The sequence below is a fragment of the Papaver somniferum genome, chromosome 9 (genome assembly GCF_003573695.1).
Source record: "Papaver somniferum cultivar HN1 chromosome 9, ASM357369v1, whole genome shotgun sequence".
Lineage (NCBI taxonomy): Eukaryota > Viridiplantae > Streptophyta > Magnoliopsida > Ranunculales > Papaveraceae > Papaver > Papaver somniferum.
In genome coordinates, this window is record NC_039366.1 from 63,046,668 (window position 1) to 63,066,840 (window position 20,173).

General features: G+C 34.4%; 1 non-coding gene and 1 pseudogene across 1 annotated transcript; one reads left to right on the forward strand and one right to left on the reverse strand.

Moving 5' to 3' along the window:
• Positions 1-17,521: 17,521 nt before the first annotated feature.
• Positions 17,522-20,173, forward strand: LOC113312022 (annotated as a pseudogene).
• TRNAP-UGG lies at positions 18,930-19,001 on the reverse strand. The gene has a single exon. It is a non-coding gene; the product is annotated as a tRNA-Pro (tRNA).

Below are 20,173 nucleotides of genomic sequence, written 5' to 3' on the forward strand. Positions count from 1 at the left end.
CCAAAAGAAAAGGGTTATTATCGACAGTTCTACTCTTTATAGGGTTGTGAGTTGGACGTGTACGAACCTGTTTAAAGGTTTCGAAACCCTACATTCCTTTTTCCTTCTCTGATACTATTTATATCTTAAGACTGCTTGTTGAGAATGTGTATTCCTCTCACAAAACCGGTTGCATAAGGGTACTCCAAGCATCATGTCTTCTAATGGAAAAGATATCAATATGATTTTTAAGCCATCAATCACTAAGAAAAAAGAGAAATCTCCTTTGTCTCCAACTTTGAAAAGAAAAAGAAGGAATTGAGGAAGCCAAGAGCAGTTCCTTCTAATTCTCAGAAGTTTTCTGATGTTCTTGAAGAGTTGAAGCTGGCAAGAAAAGAGATTCAACAAATAAAGGCTTGTGTTTTAAGATCATTAGAAATTCAGAAGGCCTTGGTTCGACATCATCAACCAAGACGGTTTATTGGTATTGACTCCTTCCTCCATGAATATGTTCCAATGGCTGTTGACGACAAGGAGTTCGGGGACGATAAGGAAATTTTCAAAGATCTTAACGTCTTAAGAGAATTTTATTCTTGTTTTGTTTAGGAAGAATAACTAGAAATTGGAATAGCCATTATTATGAGTACACATAGCTATGTCCAATGTTTTCATCTTGCAATGTTTTTAGATTTATTTATTTAAATTCTAAAGTGATTTGGAAGATGATGTTTGCAGTATTAATCTTTATGGTTTCATATATTGCAATATGTTATGGGATATGTTTGTTTGCGTCCGTGAACTATTATTGTCCCATAAAATGTCAAAAGTTATCTCCTTCATATGTCGATATGCATGTATTGATACAAGATCGATGAACTTTTGACAAACAAAAGTTAAGCCTATTATGTTAATTCTTTGATGAAAGATAGGTTAAAATCTTTTGTTCACGAGGATTATGTCTATTATATGTCGTTATGCAAATAGTGATGAAGATAGAATGAATCTTTGTATATTCCGCAGTATTGATCTTCACTGGTCCATATTATATATATATACTGTGCGGCTCCATAAGTGTTCTTATGTGAGCATTTCCGACTAGACTAATCATAGATTCATTTGTGATTAATTTGGTTGTGCATTCCGATTAAATTAATCATGGGTTCTCTTGTGATTAGTTTGATTGAGAATCTTTGGATACAAAATCATTTCCTTATGGTTTTTGGTGTCTAAAGAAATCCTTCTTTTCTTGTAAAAGTAAGGTCGCTCTTGTTGTTCTTTCGGGAATGACATCAAATGGGGGAGAGTTCTTTTGAACTTGCACTTAATTTCCATATCTTTGTGGGGAGTGCAGCTGTGAAATATTTAAGGGGTTATCTTGTATCTTTATAAACTCCTTGATGAATGCATTTAGCTTCGGATATATGATTGCATCTAAACAAGTTGATATGTACTTTTCTTTGGTCTTGAAGCATCTCCGTGGAAATTTCATTAGGATCCCGTTTTCGTACCTTTGCCAATTTTATTGACAAAAAGGAGGAGAATTAATATGTAGTTCACACTACAAATACATATGGTTTACGTGTTTTACGGAGTGGTTTTCATGTTGAGATGAAAGTATTGACTAAGGGGGAGTGATACATATCACCATAGTATTGTTGTCGAAGTTGTGATATAAGAACTTTGATACTGTGTAATAATACTATGACACCGTATAACAATGATTGAGAGCTTTTGTTTTCTCAATGTTATGGCTACAGATCTTCAACAATTATGATGCTGAATTGAACATCTATGGAATCATGGGAGTACTTGGAAAAGACGAAGTTTTCGAGTAATGTTAAAGCACCAAGGAGATCAAGCATGTGTACTAGAAGCTACAAAGTTTTATTTATTTTGTAATCCATATGTATTAATAGTTTTTCCACTAAAATTGACAAAGAGGGATATTGTTAGAGCATTGCTCGGTCGAAATCGCATGCGTTGCTATCTCAAGCATGTTTGTCAAGTTCAATTGTCAAAATTATATGTCTTGATTTCTAGACTACTTATAGCTGAGTCTCGGTTTAGGAAAATTTAGTGTAGTTGAGCTCCAGACTCCATGGCGATTATCTTAGAAGACGAAGAACTACTCAAGGAACCAGTGGAACTTCATCCGACTAAAAGGTATGTGGAGACTTGAACTTATCTTTCACTCAAAAGTCTATCTACTCTATCTCCTACTCTTGAGACAAAGTCGTATAAGTATGATAGTTTTCATACATACACATTTGCTATTTTGGTCCGAGTTTACTCGCCTATCTTTTTCTCGGAATATGTGTTGGTAAGCTTTCGCTTTAATCACTTTTCATCTTTACCCGTGACGAAAGTCATGATGACGTTTCAATCTTGAAAATAGCTTTGATGACGATAGTTGTGAATAATAACTGTTATAACCTTATAGAAGAATGTTTCAATGATTGAAATGTAGAGTTGAGATTACGTAACCAACAATGGATATAAGCATAATAGTGTTTTCGCACATTAGTGTATAAATCCATGTGCCGGAAACCAAGTATGTGCATATGTGTGCATACGATATTGGTGAAGGAGACATGTTGAGCATGCGTACCCGTACGCGTACCAGCGGAAGTTTTCGAACCGAAAATTTCAGCTGAGTTTGTCAGTTTGCAAACTGTTAAACCAGTCACCTTAGGTACGCATACCCGTACGCGTACCCACGGAAGTTTTCGAACCGAAAATTTCTGCTGAGTTTGTAAACTCAAATCCGGTATCTATGGTACACGTACCCGTACGTGTAACCAAGCTGGTTATATTTCTCAAATCGGAAGTTCATGAACTTAAAACAATAAATTATAAGGAACGCAATCTATGAAAACCGTGGCTATATTGTTCATGAATTGATTCAAGTGAATCAAATCAATTTTGTTTCAATCGTGTCTATTCATAAAGACCTAAGCAATTGAACAACTCTTCAACTAGTTCTTATGAGTCATTTGAACTAGTTATGAGCGAGATGAATACGGTTAATATGAAAGTGCTCATATGGATAACCATTGGTTAACTATTTGTGAACCAACTAAGTGTACACGTTTAGGTACGCTTATTCAAACCTAAATGAAATACATTTCACTTGTGTGTGACAAGCTAAGTTTCGATCTAACGGTTGAAATATATTAGCTTGGTTAAATCAGGTTTTTCATCTAACGGTGAATATTGAATGCTTTGTTACCAAGGTAACTTGGATTGCAAACCCTGATTTGAAAACTATATAAAAGAGACATCTAGCAACTGGAAAAACTAATCCTCACACCTCCTGTGTGATACTAGTTGGTTTTCTAGAGTCGATTCTCTTTTAACCTTAGGTTTCTTCTCGAGACCCTGTAGGTTAACGACTGAAAGACTTCATTGGGATTGTTAAGCCAGACGAAATACTTCTCTTGTAGTTGAGCGTTCTGATCTTGCCATTTTCTATCGTACGAGTTCAATTGAATAATTGACTTGAGATTATGTCTCCGATAGTGCAAGATAAAAAGAAATCACAAACATCTTCGTCTCATCGTTTGTGATTCCACAATATCTAGTTTCGCTACCATACGATTTAAATTATTGTGAGTTGATTGATAATTCTAGGCTGTTCTTCGGGAATATAAGTCTGGGTTATCAATTAGTTCCTATTCACCTTGATTTTATCATAAGACGGAACAAAACTCATAGGTTTATCTGTGGGAGACAGATTTATCTATTATCGTAGACTTTTCTGTGTGATACAGATTTGTTTATTAAAGTCTTCGACTTTGGGTCGTAGAAGCTCTTGGTTGTGGGTGAGATCAGCTAAGGGAATCCTGCTGGGATCAGAGACGTAAGGAGCACAACTGTACCTTGAATCAGAGTGAGATTGATTAGGGGTCAACTACAGTCCAGACCGAAGTTAGTTTGTAGTAGGCTAGTATCTGTAGCGGCTTTATACAGTGTGGTGTTCAATCTGGACTAGGTCTCGGGGTTTTTCTGCATTTGCGGTTTCCTCGTTAACAAAATTTCTGGTGTCTATGTTATTTCTATTCCGCATTATATTTTGTTATGTAATTGAAATATCACAGGTTGTGCGTTAAGATCAATCAATTAGAATATCCACTTTTGGTTCTTGATTTAAATTGATTGACACTTGGATATTGGTCTTTGGTACCATCCAAGTTATATCTCTAGTATTTGATAAAGACTCGCATATTTCTATTTGCTTGAGTATATATCAAATCGAGAGATTGAGATATTAACTCTTTGATATACTTTTATCTAGATTGAGTCTGACTGTCTAGTTGATTCTGTAGAAAGTATATTGGAGTTAGTCCATACATACTGCTAATAGAAATATTGGGTGAGGTTGTTAGACCCCCGCTTTTTCAGATTATATTGAAGTTGAGATGATTGATAATTCTGAAATTAGGGTTTCTAGGAGAATTTCGAAATTAGTTTCTGTTTTTTTCTCAAATTGATTGCAACATGATTAATTGTGTCAAGTTAATTACATATTATGCAAATTCCGTTTACTGATGAATCTCGTTTGAATTGGGTACAATTGGTTTAATTTTGATGAATCTCGTTTGAATTTTGGGAGCTTCTTTACTGACAATAGAGTTTGGTTCCTTTGAAAAACTGAATTGTCCAAACATTGCCATAGATCCCTGTCAATAATTGAATTAGGGACTGAAAAGATGAGGGTACCCAAATATACTTCAATCTAAAAATTTTCCACCTATAAGTCCTTTCTCCGAAAGTGATTGTCTATGGACTGAGTCGAGACAATACAACTAATCGGTTCACACTTCGTGTGATCGTCTATGGATACGAGATCGAGACAATAAGACAACAAGATAACTTGTGTGATTGGCCATGGATACAAGATCGAGACAATACAATAACAAAGTATGCTTAATTGATAATAGGTTCAGACTTAACCAAACACAATAGGATTGCTATCAAGTAAATAGGAATTAACGTTTGTGTATTTTACTTCTAATTATAATAAAACAGTTATAATTGTGGTAATAGAAAAGTAAAAGACACAGCAAGATTTTGTTAACGAGGAAACCGAAAATGCAGAAAACCCCCGGGACTAGTACAGAATTGAATACTCTCAAGATTAAGCCGCTATACAAAATCAAACCAACTTCATATAGTTGAGACCAAGCAACTAAACCTATAGTTCAACTAGTTTCGTCTGTATCCCTGCGCCTCCAACTTGCAATAAGTCACGCACTTGGAACAATTCCTTTGGTTCGTATTCCAAACAGTAAAGGAACAACAAATATGTTCGGTAACAACTCTTTTCAAACAAGTGATATGAGTTTGACAAAAGGCTCTTCCGTTTATCCCAATAAACTCCTTTGTCAGGTCCTTAGATCTATCTTTTCAACAACTACCAAAGTAATTGTTAAGATTATGCAATCAATACTTTGAATCACAAAGAATTGTATTGATGCCGATCTACTCAAATAATCAGTCCAATCTATCGCAAAGATAAACTGATTATAGTTGGATCCCCAGCCGATCAAGTTTTATGCACACCAAAGATTATGAACCCAAATATCTTCTTTGTCTTCAAATCTTTTTTGATCTTCAATAAACACCTGCACACAATCAACTTGAATCTCTTGTGATCAATAACACACAGAATGGAGTCTATTAACGATGGATTATCACAAGACATCTTTAGATCTACAAACAGTCTAAAGATCCCCGTCGAAACTTCGATCTAGTTTGAGTGAATCTTATATCAGAAGAGAAGATTCTCAAGCATAAACAAACTAGGTGCAATCAAAGTTCAACGACCTTTATTCAATCAAATCATTCGAGAACTAATAATAAACTGCAATTATCTAGTTTTCCACCAACGGTACTCGTAGAGCTTCCAATACCAAAGAAGTCTTTAAAGCGAGCGGTCGTAAGAGATTTCGCCTAATTAGGGTAATTTCCTCTCCGAATAGACGGATCCACCAGTAACAACACAACTAGGTAGTTTTGCTGGCTCTGAGGATTAGTTTGCTAGAAATGCAAACTTCAGTATTTATAGACAAGGAAGTTTGGACACCAAGGAATTTCCAAAACCGAATATTCTCAAAGATATGCAATAAGCGCAAAAACGGTTTTCATAATTCCTGAAAATGCTTTGTCCAAATATTGACCAAAATCTCATTAGAAAATCTCCAACTAGCAAATGCACATTACTAATTTTTATTTTCTAAAGATATGCATTTTAATTGCTGGAAATTAAAAGCATATAAAACTAAAAACCTTAATTAAAAGATTCTCAATTTATTTCGATCCGGGATTCTCCTTTAGCTATTAAGGAATATCTTTGAACAATAAAAGATAAGAGTTACTGCACATGTTCAAAGTATGTCGACATCTTTACTTTGTAAATCCGTTTTCATATTTACAATCTTGGAACCGATTTGCACACTTCCAAACAAGTTTAGAATTGATTCGTATGACTTCCAAGAACTATGTGATTGATTATCCTATCAAATCAACATTAATGGGTTTCACGGTTCTACCTCAACATAAAGTTTCGGTTCGACCTCCAAGTGGGTACTAGGATCGATTACACTAGTTACCATAAAATGGATAACTAAGTACTAGGATCGTTTACCACTTCTTATGGTAAAACTTGTGATCGGTTGACAAAGTTATAGGATCGGTTACACCAACTTACTAAAACTTGTTAAACCTCTTACAAGGATCGATTACACTTTCTCTTGTGATCGGTCACACCTCTTACTAGGATCGGTTACCCAATGACTAGTATTTAGTCACACCAATTTCAAGATATCGATCTTACCATCTCAGGTGATTACTTAAGATCGATTTCACTAATAAAAGTCATACCAATACAAAAGTCAGGCCTTGTGAATAGTTTTACCAAGATACATAAACAAGTTATGAGCGGTTATACTAAACACACATATTGGTAATTCAAAAGATTTGCAATGAATAACAATACCAATAAGCCTAGAGATTTCCCTTTCAATTCACAAAACAAGTTTATGAATTTACTTCTTTTAAACGAATGTAAAAAATTGTTTCCAAGGACGAAATCTTCACACATACCCATACATAATCACAATAGCATTAATATGATTATGGCGATGTCTTATATACACAGTTCAAAAGATAGACGTTATACTTCGTATTGTAATTCCTTAATACTATGTATTACTAGAGTATAATATTCACAGCTTCGCAGTTATGTTTTCAATATGCAAGACTTGAAAGATACGTTAGGGAATGAAACATTTCAAGTCAAATATTACTAACCTCAAGTGGAAGGATGATGTCATCATTGTAGCTCCTTACTTCTTCACATTCTTCAAGTCTTCACGTAATACTTGTAATGTCGCATATCCTAATACTTTCAAGCTAACCTATACGAAGTTGACTCTAGTAAATAATCAAGCGACTCTTTAAATGAGTTTTGGTTCACTAAAATATGACAATCAAACTTGACATACCAACGCTTGGTGGGTTCAACCGAGCTATGCTCTAACATGGACTAAATTTCCTTCATATTTATCACTGGTTAGGGTTTTTAAATTGATTGAGCTGATTGTACCTTGATTGATGTTTCTTTGATTCTTTCTTTTATCTACTTAATATCTCTATGTTGATAAAGAGTGGTTCATGTTTAGAAATTTTAAAACACCTCTCCCTTGTTTTTCTTTCCTCTATATTATTGATTTTGGTATGAAATGTGTAGTCTTCTTTTATATCGCACTTACTGTCTTCACCTTCGTTAAATGGTTCTCTTCTCTTATTCTGACTTGAATGTTTGTATACTATGTAGCTATGGAAAGACTGAAGTTGATGCGACATGCAAGCAGCCAAGCAAGAACACTAGCAGTCTGCCATTGCCCATTGACAATTTATTTCTTTTGCTGCATGTTCTGCATTTCTTTGTGACTTTTGTGGGGTTGTCTTTGTACTTTATTTTCATGTGTGAGACTGAGAGACTGAATTGAACTCTATTTTAGAACATTTTGAATGTGTATGAAGACGGAAGAAGACATTTTTAGAACTGAGTTGAAGTTTTGGACTTTGTTTTTCAGTTTTTTTTCTTTTCCAGAAACCGGATTTTATCGGAAATAAATCCGATATCCGATAACTTAGCCTAACGGAATCGGATTATGAATTTTGGATTCCGTCGGATTTTATCAGATATCGGATTTTCGATAAACCTTAAACTTAACCTTATCGGATTGGTCAAAATCCGACGGATTTTTATCCATTAACACCCCTAGCCGGCCTGCTAATATTAGTAGGGAAAACACCTGTGACTGAAGCTCTAGGATCAGGAGAGGGCCAAAACAGCTCAGTTTTTGTTACATTCATATGCAAGCCCCTCTCAACCCCTTCATCCTATATGATCTTTAAGACCTTTGCAACCATCGATCTATCGCCTATCAAGGTTCCATCATCAAGGTACCAGGCTTGAATTTCAAGCTCACATTGCTCCGCAATACTCTTGACCAAAGGATGAAGTGAGAGAGCAAACAACAGTGGTCCTAAAGGATCACCCTGCTGCACTCATGGGGATGTGGAGAGAACATGATCCATATAATACAAACGAGATGGAGAAGTGTAACAAAATTCTACCCAACAAGAAATTGATGGGCACATCTTATGAACCTCGGATAATTGTTAGAGCACTGCTCGGTCGAACTCTCAAGCGTTGCAATCTCAAGCTTGTTTGTCAAGCTTAGTTGATCAAAACTATATACTTGATTTATAGTTTACTTATAGCTATGTCTCGGATTAGGATAATGTGTAGTTGAGCTTTACACTTCATGACGTTCACCAATTGAAGAAGAAGATCTACTGAGAAGCTTGGAGGAACTCACACTCCGTAAGAAATCCTTTTTTTCTTGTAAAAGTAAGGTCACTCATGTTGTTTCATTGGGAATGACATCAAATGAGGGAGAGTTCTTAATTGAACTTATGCTTAATTGTCATATCTTTGTGGGGAGTGCGGCTGTGGAATATTGTAGGAGCTATCTTGTATCTTTATAAACTCCTTGATGAATACATTAAGTTTTGACTATGTGAAATCATCGAAACAAAGTTAATATGTTCTCTTTTAGTCATGAATTATCTCTTTGAGAATTTCATTATGATCTCGTAGTTTTCGTACCTTTACCAATTTATATTGAAAAAAGGGGGAGAATTATTTGGTAGTTCACACTATATACATATGGTTTACGTATCATTATGTAAGGGGGAGTGATTTTCATTGTAAGATGGAAGTATTGACTACGGGGGAGCGATACATATCACCATAGTGTTATTTCAAAGTTGTGATGCAATTGTACATTGATTCTATATAATAATACTATGACATTGTTTAACAATGATTGAGAACATATGTTTTCTTATTGTTATGGCTACGTATCTTTAACAACAATGGTGATGAGTTGAACACGTTCAGAATCGCTGGAGTAGTTGGAGTAGCGAAGAATTTAAGGAATGTCGAAGAGCCAAGGAAATCAAGCATGATGGATGAGAAGCTACAAATTTCATTTATTTTGTAATCCGTGTGTATTGATAGTTTTGTCACTAAATTTGACAAAGGGGGAGATTGTTAGAGCACTGCTCGGTCGAACTTGCAAGCGTTGATATCTCAAGATTGTTTGTCAAGTTTAGTTGATCAAAACTATATACTTGATTTCTAGTCTACTTATAACTATGTCTCGGATTAGGATAGAATGTGTGGTTGAGTTTTAGACTTCACGGCGTTCACCAATTGAAGAAGAAGATCTACTAAGGAGCTTGGAGGAACTTTATCAACAAAAGGTATATGGAGAATAAAACTTATCTATCACTCATAAGTCTATTTTATTCTATCTTCTAATGAGACTAATTCGTATATCTATATATAATTTTACATTATAGACATTTGATATTTTGCGCCGAGTTTATATCGCTTATATATTTCTAGAAATATGTGTTTAAAGTTTTTTGCTTTAACTATGTTCATCGTATTCTTGACGAGTTTAGTTGGAAACAATCTATTTGTTGGAAACTAAATGTTAAGTCAAAAGATGATCATGTGAAAATTACCTTGAACATCTTACATGATTTGTGTAAGACAGTCATTTGATGTTAACTTGGGAAGTTTCGTATTGATCATTCGATCACTTGAAAATTACTTGAAGCTAATAGTATGTGTGAGATTACCATTGTCGTCTTCTAAGGATGTTTGAATAATTGAAATGATAGTTTAGAACAATTGCCTATGTCTGGATGCAACACGGTATGCATACCTAGTATGCGAATTGTTTTGTAATGATTCAGGTCCGGGAAAGTTGTTTGCGTACCTAGTATGCGAACGGTTTTACCTGAGTTAGGTATGCGATGGCTGTTTGCGAACGGCTTGACAGGCCAAGGTCCGGAAATGATGTTCGCGTACCTGGTTTACGAACACAGTGGTTAAGTTCTAAAATTGGTAATGTATGGTTCTCATACTCATGAACTAAAACATTTATGAATTAAGGAATGCAATCTTTGCAAACCGTGGCTTAAAGTTCATGAATTGATTCTTGTATAAGTACTTTGTATGGTTACGAATCAATCCGATTGTGTTCCAATTTGTTCATATATATTTCTATGAGACATTGAACAATAGAACAAATCTACTTGGAACACAATTAGATTCATTTGATTATCTTTCATGATTGATTGATCATAATATTTGATCTAGAAGTGTTAGATGAATATATGGTTAAGACAAAAGTCATCATATGGCTAACTTCGGTTAATTGTTATTGAGCTAGCTCAATATACACGTTTAGGTACATATGGCTAACTTCGGTTAACTGTTACCCATATCTAGATGGAGGTATATTTCATTTGTTTGTAACAAGCTAAGACCATCTAACGGTGGAGATTAATTGATTAATTTCTTAGCAGACTTAGCTTGAATCTTAAATCAGGATTTTATTTAACGGTGAATATTTAATGCTTTGTTACTAAGCTATCTTAGATTTGATTTTAAGCAACCCTAATTTGAAAGACTATATATGGGAGAACTCTAGAAAATGGAAACCTGATCCCGACACTTTCATGTGTCCTAGTTGCAAACTAGAGCCAATTCTTCTTTAACCTAGGGTTTTCCAAATCCATTATAGGTTAACTACTTGAAGACTTCATTTGGGATTCGTGAAGCCAGATCAAACTATTTTCTCTATAGTTGCGTATTCTGATCTTACTTGTTTTATCGTATTGAGTTTTATCCTTTCTAAGATTTACTCGAGATTTATCTATGATATGTAAGATATAAAAAGTAATCACCACAGTTCTTCGTCTCAGATTCTTGTGATTCCGCAATAACTTCTTCTGTTAATTAGTTGGGTTATTGTGAGGTAATTGATATTTCTAGGTTGCTCTTTTGGAGTATAACACCGGATTATCAATTAGTTCATGTTCACCTTGATTTTTATCAAAATATAGAACAAAACCGAATAAAGAACAAACATATCTTTGGGAGACATATTTGTTCATAAGTCTTCGACTTTGGGTCGTAGCAACTCAGAGTTGTGGCTGAGATCAACTAAGGGATCAAGTGCGCAGAATCCGGCGTGGTTCTAGAGGCGTAAGAAACGCGACTGTACCTTAATCGGTGTGAGACTTGGTTAGGGCTCAACTACATTCCAGTCTGAAGTTAACTTGTAGTAAGCTAGTGTCTGTAGCGGCTTAATAAAGTGTAGTGTTCAAAGCTGGACTAAGTCCCGGGGTTTTTCTGCATTTGTGGTTTCCTCGTTTACAAAATTTCTGGTGTCTGTGTTATTTCTTTTCCGCATTATATATGTTTTTATAATTGAAATATCACAGGTTGTGCGTAGTTCAATCAGTTGATAAATCATACCTTGATTGTTGTATATAACTTGATTGAAACTTGGACATTGGTCTTTGGTACCGTTCAAATTACTTCTCTTATATTCAATCGGGCTCGCAAATTCCTATTTGCTGATTGCGGATTGAATTGAGAGATAAAGATACAAAACTCTTTGATATACTTTTCTCTATATTGAGTCTGAATGTCTAGTTGATTCTCTTGAAAGTATATTGGAGTTTGTCTATTCAGATTGCCAAACGAAATATTGGGTGTGGTTGTTAGACCCCCGCTTTTTCAGTAAACTTATTATCTCATACCCAAAATGATCAAAAGTGATATAACATGCATTGTGTTTTATGAATCTGGTTACTGACAGTAAATTATGTTTCATATCTGGAAAATGCAAGACATTGTCAAGTCTAAAACTAGTTTTTGGTGTATGAATTTGTGTACTACCATTTTGTGAAATGGTTAGTATCTTACCATTGCCAATCATGAAACTATCTTTTCCTTTGTAGTTAGAAGTATTTTGAAGTATTGTCATGTCTCTAGTCATATGAGTTCAAGCACCACTATCAGAAATCCACACACTGTATTTGATGAGGAAGGATTATCATTAACTGCGGCATCGTTGACATTCAAGCTTGTGAAAGCATGTTGACTAGCACCAACACCAGAAGAATGTACTACTTTATTAGAATAATTTGCTTGATCATCAAAATTAGCAAAGTTTGCTTGAACCTTATAACCAGTTGAGTTACCAGTTGGTGGTGGACGATACCTAAAAAACATCTAGTTGCTACATGACTATTCTTTTTACATATCTGACAAAACTTTTTTTGAATAATCCATATAAGGTCTTGTATCACCATTTGAACTTCACCCATTCTGATATTGACCATTTGAGTTATTAGAACTAGACCCATGTTGATCCTGACTGTTCTTGTAATTGCCACTATTACCATTCCTGTTATTACCACCCTTTCTTTTGTTATTATTATAACCATTACAACCATTTCTTGTAAACAAAGCAGTTGAATTTTGTTCATCATAAACATTTCTCGTATTTTATTGCTTGGCAGCCAAAAACTGCTCATGAGAAAGAAGTTTAGCTTTTACTTCTCCAAAAGAATAAGGTTTCTCCCTACTCTGTGATGAAATGATGAATATATCATAATCACTCCCTAACCCATTCATCATTAAATCTTCATCACTTAGTTTTTCTCCAATTGCTGCTAAAGAATCACCAATAGTTTTAGTTTTCTGAAGATAAACCACAATAGACTAATTTCCCTTTTTAATTCCATGCAGTTGGGTTCTTAACATTTTTTTTCTAGACAAAAACTTTGATTAGATAATGCCATATCTCCCTTTTCTATAGAAAGACCCAGATAATCATCATTAACAGTTGGTGTGAAAGTTTCCTTAAGACATGTTGAAACAAATTTATCTAACTTTCTCCAAGAAACCCATTTTCGGTTAATTATGTCAACATCATTAACATTTTTCTTGTGGTGGTTCTGCCTTCTTACCATCCACATATCCATAGATATCAGTAGAAACCAAAAATCCCTCAAATTGATCACGCCAAAGCAAATAGTTGGAATAATCTAGCTCATGGATACTAAATTTTTTATATTTACAAAAGGAAGAGCACAAGAATTACTAGAGGAAGTCGATATTGTATTGCTAATTTGATGATTCTGCAAATTTTCCAGATATGGGTTAAAATTGTTATTGTTGTTGCAATCAGATGTTCTTATAGTTACCATAAAGATTCACAAGAACCCTAGAATTGGATAATTGGGGGAAAATTATTGAATTTATTATTTCCCATAATCGGTGATGAAAAGCTAAAAATTATTGATAAAATTTATTGAGCTTTGGTGATCGAATGATTGAGGACCGTTTCTAGTATGATACTATGAGAATTAATGTATTCTCAAGATAATCAAGATCAAGAATGAAAACAGAGATGAGAGAAATAAGAAGAAATTATATTTCTGTTAAAGTAAATGTTACTGAGAGGTCTGTATTTAGACACATTTAGGACATTTTCTAACACATTTGACCACGAAGACTTATTGACATGTTGATACTCATTGACTTTGGTAATATTCATATTACAGAAACATCATTCGTTGAAACTAAGATCATCATGAAAACTCAAGAACCTAAGAAAGGATATGTTATAACTATCTTTTAGAGTGTAAGAGGTGGTCTGTATAAGCTAGTTGGCTATGGTTTTCAAACAATGGGTTCCTCTGTTTTCAAGGAACCCATTGACAAAGTTGATGAAATTAAGAGTTGGGTAGATACTAGCATAAAGCAAAACAAGAATGAAGTCAACTTATGGTTGTTGAAGTTAAGCAGCGTGCATAAAAGATTATTAATGATCCAAAATCTAGGGCATATAAAAAGGTGGATGATACTATAGTTGTTTACAAGAACACTATTTATATCTTGAGTGGAGTTATTCCAGGATCAACCATGGTTCTTGCTGGAGTTACCTTGGGAGTTGGCTTTAGATTTGCTAGGATTCACTCCAAGTTATTTGAAGATATGGTGAAGAGAATGAAGTTAGTGGTTTAGGTTTTAAGGATTGAAGGTCTCTAAGGTAATTTGGATCATGAACAATGGGTATTAAGGGTTTATCAGGTTGTCTTATGTAAGGAAAATAATGGAAATTAAGGGTTTATCAGGTTGTCAGGGTCGCCTCAACGTTCTCGGAGGCATTAGGAGAACTTCAAATTTGAGTTTTTTTATGTGTCTCTAATACGCTAGAAAAGATTATTTTTTTTTTAAGAAAAATGTTTTTTAAAATAAAGGAATTTATTTCTTAAAAGTGGTTACAAAATGTCCAAATTCATAATGATAATATATGCGAAACAAATATTTACACGAAAAGAAAACAAATCATATTGCACTAGAAAACGTATATGTAAAAAGATATTCATCAACAAAAACAAAAGTTCGTATAATGACACATTGTATTTTTCATATGTGAAACAAATTTTGACAATTAAATTAATAGTACCTGCAAATAGTAAATGTATTCATATACTAACATGAAATTTTATATTGAAAAAAACTACTTATATGCAAATAATCAAATGCAAGAGAATAAATCATGCTATAAATTTCGCAGGTGTAAACTATTTTTGTTTTGAATATAACATTTTTCTTCAACAAATTAAAAGTGGCACATTTCGTATATATAGAAATAAATTTGGGGTCTTGCAAATCCTAACTTGAAAATTGCTTTAGAATTTATTGAAATGTTAATGAAAATAATTTTAATGTGTAAAGAAGAATTTATAATTTGTAATTTGGGCAAACGCCTATTACCTCGAGTTTTTTTGTAAGCGACTAAAATAAATATGCATGACAACAGGTAATATCTAAATTCATTTACTCAATCGTAAATATTAGCATATATTTACAATCTCGTTCAAGAAGGTGTGTTAGAGTGAATGCTCGTTTGAACCCACATACCTTGGTATGCGTATGTTGTCAAGTATGGATGGCAAACTATTATTTTTTTGATTTATCCTACTAAAGTCAGCTTCAGTTTGGAATAAAATAGGTAATAGAGTCTTAGGATTTTCCAAGTTACTCAAGAAGAATGAAAAACTGAAGATTACATGAAGACTTCAATTTGAAGAAACTTCATTGAGGTAAGAAACGAAGAATGGTCTTTCCTTTTTGACTCTTTTTTGTTCTATTTATATATATATATTTACTGTAGCAAAAGTTGAGGACTTTAGTAGATGATCATATCACGGATTAAGTCTAGTGATATTTCAACTTCCCAAGCTTTTTTTTGTCGAGAACTCGAAACTAAGCTTGATAGAAAGCACAAGTTTTGTAATGTAAATCTCAAGGCTTTCAAATTCATTCTTGAGTTTGTAAAGTTTTGTTTTTGGTAGTTCACTACTAATAATTTTCACTCACTTGAGTTCGCGAACTCAAAAGTTTGAGTTTTCGAATTTATTACTTGTAGAAATCAAAAAGTAAAGTTAATAAGTCAATTTTGTTTGCAAACCTAAATAGGTAAGTTCATGAACCTATCGTTGAAATTTCTTCTGTGACCTTCTTGACATTTGAGTTTGCGAACCTAGTGAAGAAAATTTCTCATGAGGCTTAATGCGATCTGAGTTTGTGAATTTGAAAGGGTGAGTCGCGAACCTAGTACAAGAAAAGTTCTCCAGCGATTTTTTGGGCATTTGAGTTCGCGAACCTAAAGGTTTGAATGTTTTGTATAACTTCAATTGTTTTTCATTTCTCGAACCTATACATATTCTGGATTCTTTTTTGTCTCTAACGAGTTCACGAAGTCATCACCTGAGTTCATGGACTTGACAGATAAACAAGTCAACCTAATAAACTATTGACTTTGGAATCATTCAATCTTTTTTAATTTTCAAAGAAAACTTTTCACACGCTTAAGAATTGTTTTTTTCTTAACTAATTCCTTTGTATGGAAAAGTTTTAAGTTCTTTCTAAGAATTTATCTATCTTGAGATTCAAGATTTTAGATTTTCTTATAGACAACTGCCTCTTTGTATACATTGTATATCCTTGGTAGTTTGAAGTTAATCTTGGTAGTAATTCTTTTAATAAAATGTACTTGAGCTGACAATAATGTACAACTTCAAACTATGGAAAAACCTCATTGCAAGTCTAACTCTTACCAATATTTTTTTTTTGTTGTATCTAAGGAAACTACGAGAATCACTTCTTCCGTTCTCCAGCAAATTCTCCGTATGGAGTCTAACCCTCCCTCCTAAGACTTTCTCAGAAATTTATAATGGTATTTGTGGACCTACTTTTTTAATCTTAAAAGTCTATCTCTCTCTATATATAATTTTATTAATATTCTGAAGGTAATGCCAAACTGTACACATGTTTAAAAACAAGGAAATTCTATAAATCCTAGGTAATTTAACTGAGTTACCGAGCACACGAGAGATTTGGATGAATTCCGGGAATTTTAATCCCACTCAAGATTGTGAATTTTGTAACCAAACCCACCATAATCATTTTTTATGGTTGTCATAGCCATAAGATTTTAATTAGGATTTTTTTTTCTTCTTTACAAAATCACTATTATTCGAACCCTAATCACAATAATATTTCCATAAGTGATCCAAAAAGATCGAGGCCAAACCTTTAGATGAATCAAAACAAAAATCTAGGTCAAATCCGTTTGGCAAGTTCAGAGAACTTATAATTTTCTGGCACCGAAATTGTTGGACAAGGTTAGTGCACCACAATGAATCCCTCAGTGAGAGCATTTAGATTCCCACCAAAAAAAAATTTGTTGAGTAACTGATCTCCACAGTGAGAAACACCATAATGGAGACGGTTATATATGTATCCGACCCTTTGGGGGTATTTAAAACATGAACCAGAATTTTGAATAAGTTGAGCGGCCCCAGGAAACCTTTTGATAAAGATGCGTACCAAAAATTTTGGCGTCAAAACAAAGCCTTCAAATAGCTTCAGAATAAAGCTGATACCACTATACCAGTAGCACAACCCTTTCTATAAATATAAAAACCCTTTGCATATCTTTCTTACATTCCTATCCTTCGATTTTTTTATATTTTTCATCTTTTACTTTTTTTTTTTTTTTTTTTTTTGGGTTATGTTTGATAAATTATTGCGCAGGCACTTTCAAATCAACAGACTGTTGATTATCCCAGTTTCAAGCTTGTGATTGTTGGTGATGGTGGAACTGGTAATTATAATGATGCAATCATGCTTATTAGTAGATTTCCCGACTGAGAATATTATGTTCTGACTGAGAGTACTGTTTTCTTTTTTTGTTTATTGTTATTAATTTTGAATTTTCACTATGTGCTCAGGAAAGACTACTTTTGTCAAGCGACATCTTACAGGAGAATTTGAAAAGAAATATGAACGTGAGTTTGTTTAAATTTATTGAATTTAGAATTCGATTGCGTCGAAATGATAATAGTGCATGTTTTATATATTGATGGAAATCTTTATGTTGATATTGTTGCAGCTACAATTGGTGTTGAAGTTCATCCTTTGGATTTTCATACAAACTGTGGACGTATTAGGTTCTACTGTTGGGACACAGCTGGTCAAGAAAAGTTTGCGGGCTTAGAGATGGATATTAGTAAGATTTTATGCTTGCATCTTTCGGTTCTTAGAAATTGGTCAAGATTGCTGCAAATTCAAGCTTATAATCTTTTATGTTCTCATGTAGCATCCATGGGCAATGCGCGATAATTATGTTTGACGTTACTGCCCGTATGACTTACAAGAATGTCCCTACCTGGCACAGAGATATCTGCAGGTTTGTTTCCTCTCCATTGCTTTCCATTCATTAGTTGTAACCTTTGAAGTATCAGTATTTTGAAACTTAAATGGTCGCAATTGTAGGGTCTGCGAGAATATCCCAATTGTTCTTTGCGGAAACAAAGTCGATGTCAAGAACAGGCAAGTGAAAGCAAAGCAAGTTACATTCCACAGGAAGAAAAGTCTCCGGTACTACGAAATTTCGGCAAAGAGCAACTACAATTTTGAGAAGCCATTCTTATATCTTGCCCGAATGACGTCAGGGTACTGTAATGCGTAATTTTTTGGGTTAAAGTTTTCATCTCATTCAATGCAACTCCTTGTGCTGAAATTACTAATGTTACTTGCATGTACTGCAGCGATCTTTGTGGAGTCGCCAGCTCTTGCCCCTCCTGAAGTTAAAATTGATATTGCATCACAACAAGAGTAAGTCAAGTGTTTCTTTTTTACATAAAAAGTCTACTCTTTCTTTCAGTAATCTTTTCTTGATTTTAATTCTAACTAAAAACTATTCTAATAATGCACACACTGCAGACTCTATTTCTCAATTTGTTTCCCCAAATATAATAAGTGTTGCACCTTGATGTAGCTCCCAATCGACCTGATTAACAAAAAAATTTATCAGTAAAGTTTATTATTTCCTTAAACTGTTCCGACCTCTTGAAATTTCAATCTTGTTTCAATCTTCTTTTCTGCATTCATGTATTGGAAAAACAAAAAAAAAGAAGGAAAAAGGATAGGGGCATTCCGAGAATCGAACTCGGGACCTCTCGCACCCAAAGCGAGAATCATACCACTAGACCAATTGCCCAGTTGATGTATTAGACAGAATTAATTTAGCACGTTCAAATCAGAGGTCCACCTGATCCCAAGACAGCCGCCTTGGAACTTCTATGCTCAGCTTCTCAGTCAAATCACATCAATTTCAAGCAAAAGCCAAAGACTTCACACCAGGGCATACAATGAATATGAATTCAGCTTCTCAGAACTATGCAATGCGAGTAACTGTGTTGATACTGACCATACTCGGGATCAATATCTACAGCTTATAGACAACACTAACCCCAAGTTTGCCAAGAATACTCGCGACGTAAGAAGAAACGATCAGGATCCTCGAAAATCGAGTAGCAAAGAATGCACAAATATGAGTTTAGCTGGATTCCTTTATGTTGTAACATCTTGTTAGTTGACAGACTTGGATGAAGAGCAGCCCACAGACACAAAGAACCTTCGTTAGCAACCATTTTTTCCAAATCAAACGAGTGAAAAGACCCTTCAATAGTACTACCAGATCTCGAGCTAAACACTGCTACAACAAGAGAACTAGAAACGCTTGGAAGCACCTGCAGAGAAGTTGCTGATATGAATCTGTGCTGCCGAGTTACTGCCAGGAGCTGAACCATTGCTGTTGTATGAATCTGAGCGGCTGCTGTTGCATCGTCATACTGAATTAGACGCTGCTGCACAGAGAGAAAGAGCTAGAAACTGTATAGAAGTTGCTGTTCAAATGAACCTGGGCTGCCGAGTGACTGCCACGAGCTGAATTATTGCAGTTAATATATGAATCTGAGCAACTGCAGTAGCTGAAATGGCGCTTTGAGACACTGCTGAAAGTTGTTAAAAATTGCTGTGAGAAGTGCTGTAGGTACAAATTGCCTCGTAGGCAGCTCAAACTTTAGTTCCTGCAAATAGATAACTCTGCAGGATCCAGAGGTGCTAAACATGATATCCCATTGACCCATTCATTCTTTAGAGGTGCTAAACGTGATGTCTCATTGACCCATTCATTCTTTACAAGTAACTAACTCACCACAGCTTCCTAATCAGAGCAAATTTCGACAGTTTAGGATATGAGTCCATAAGTCTCTTCTTGTAACACCACCTCCACCAGTCCCTCCAAAACCTTGTAATATGGCCATGCTCCCCTTTATACCATTCTTTTCTTTGGATTTAAAAAATAAGTCCCAGGCATTATTCAAAAAA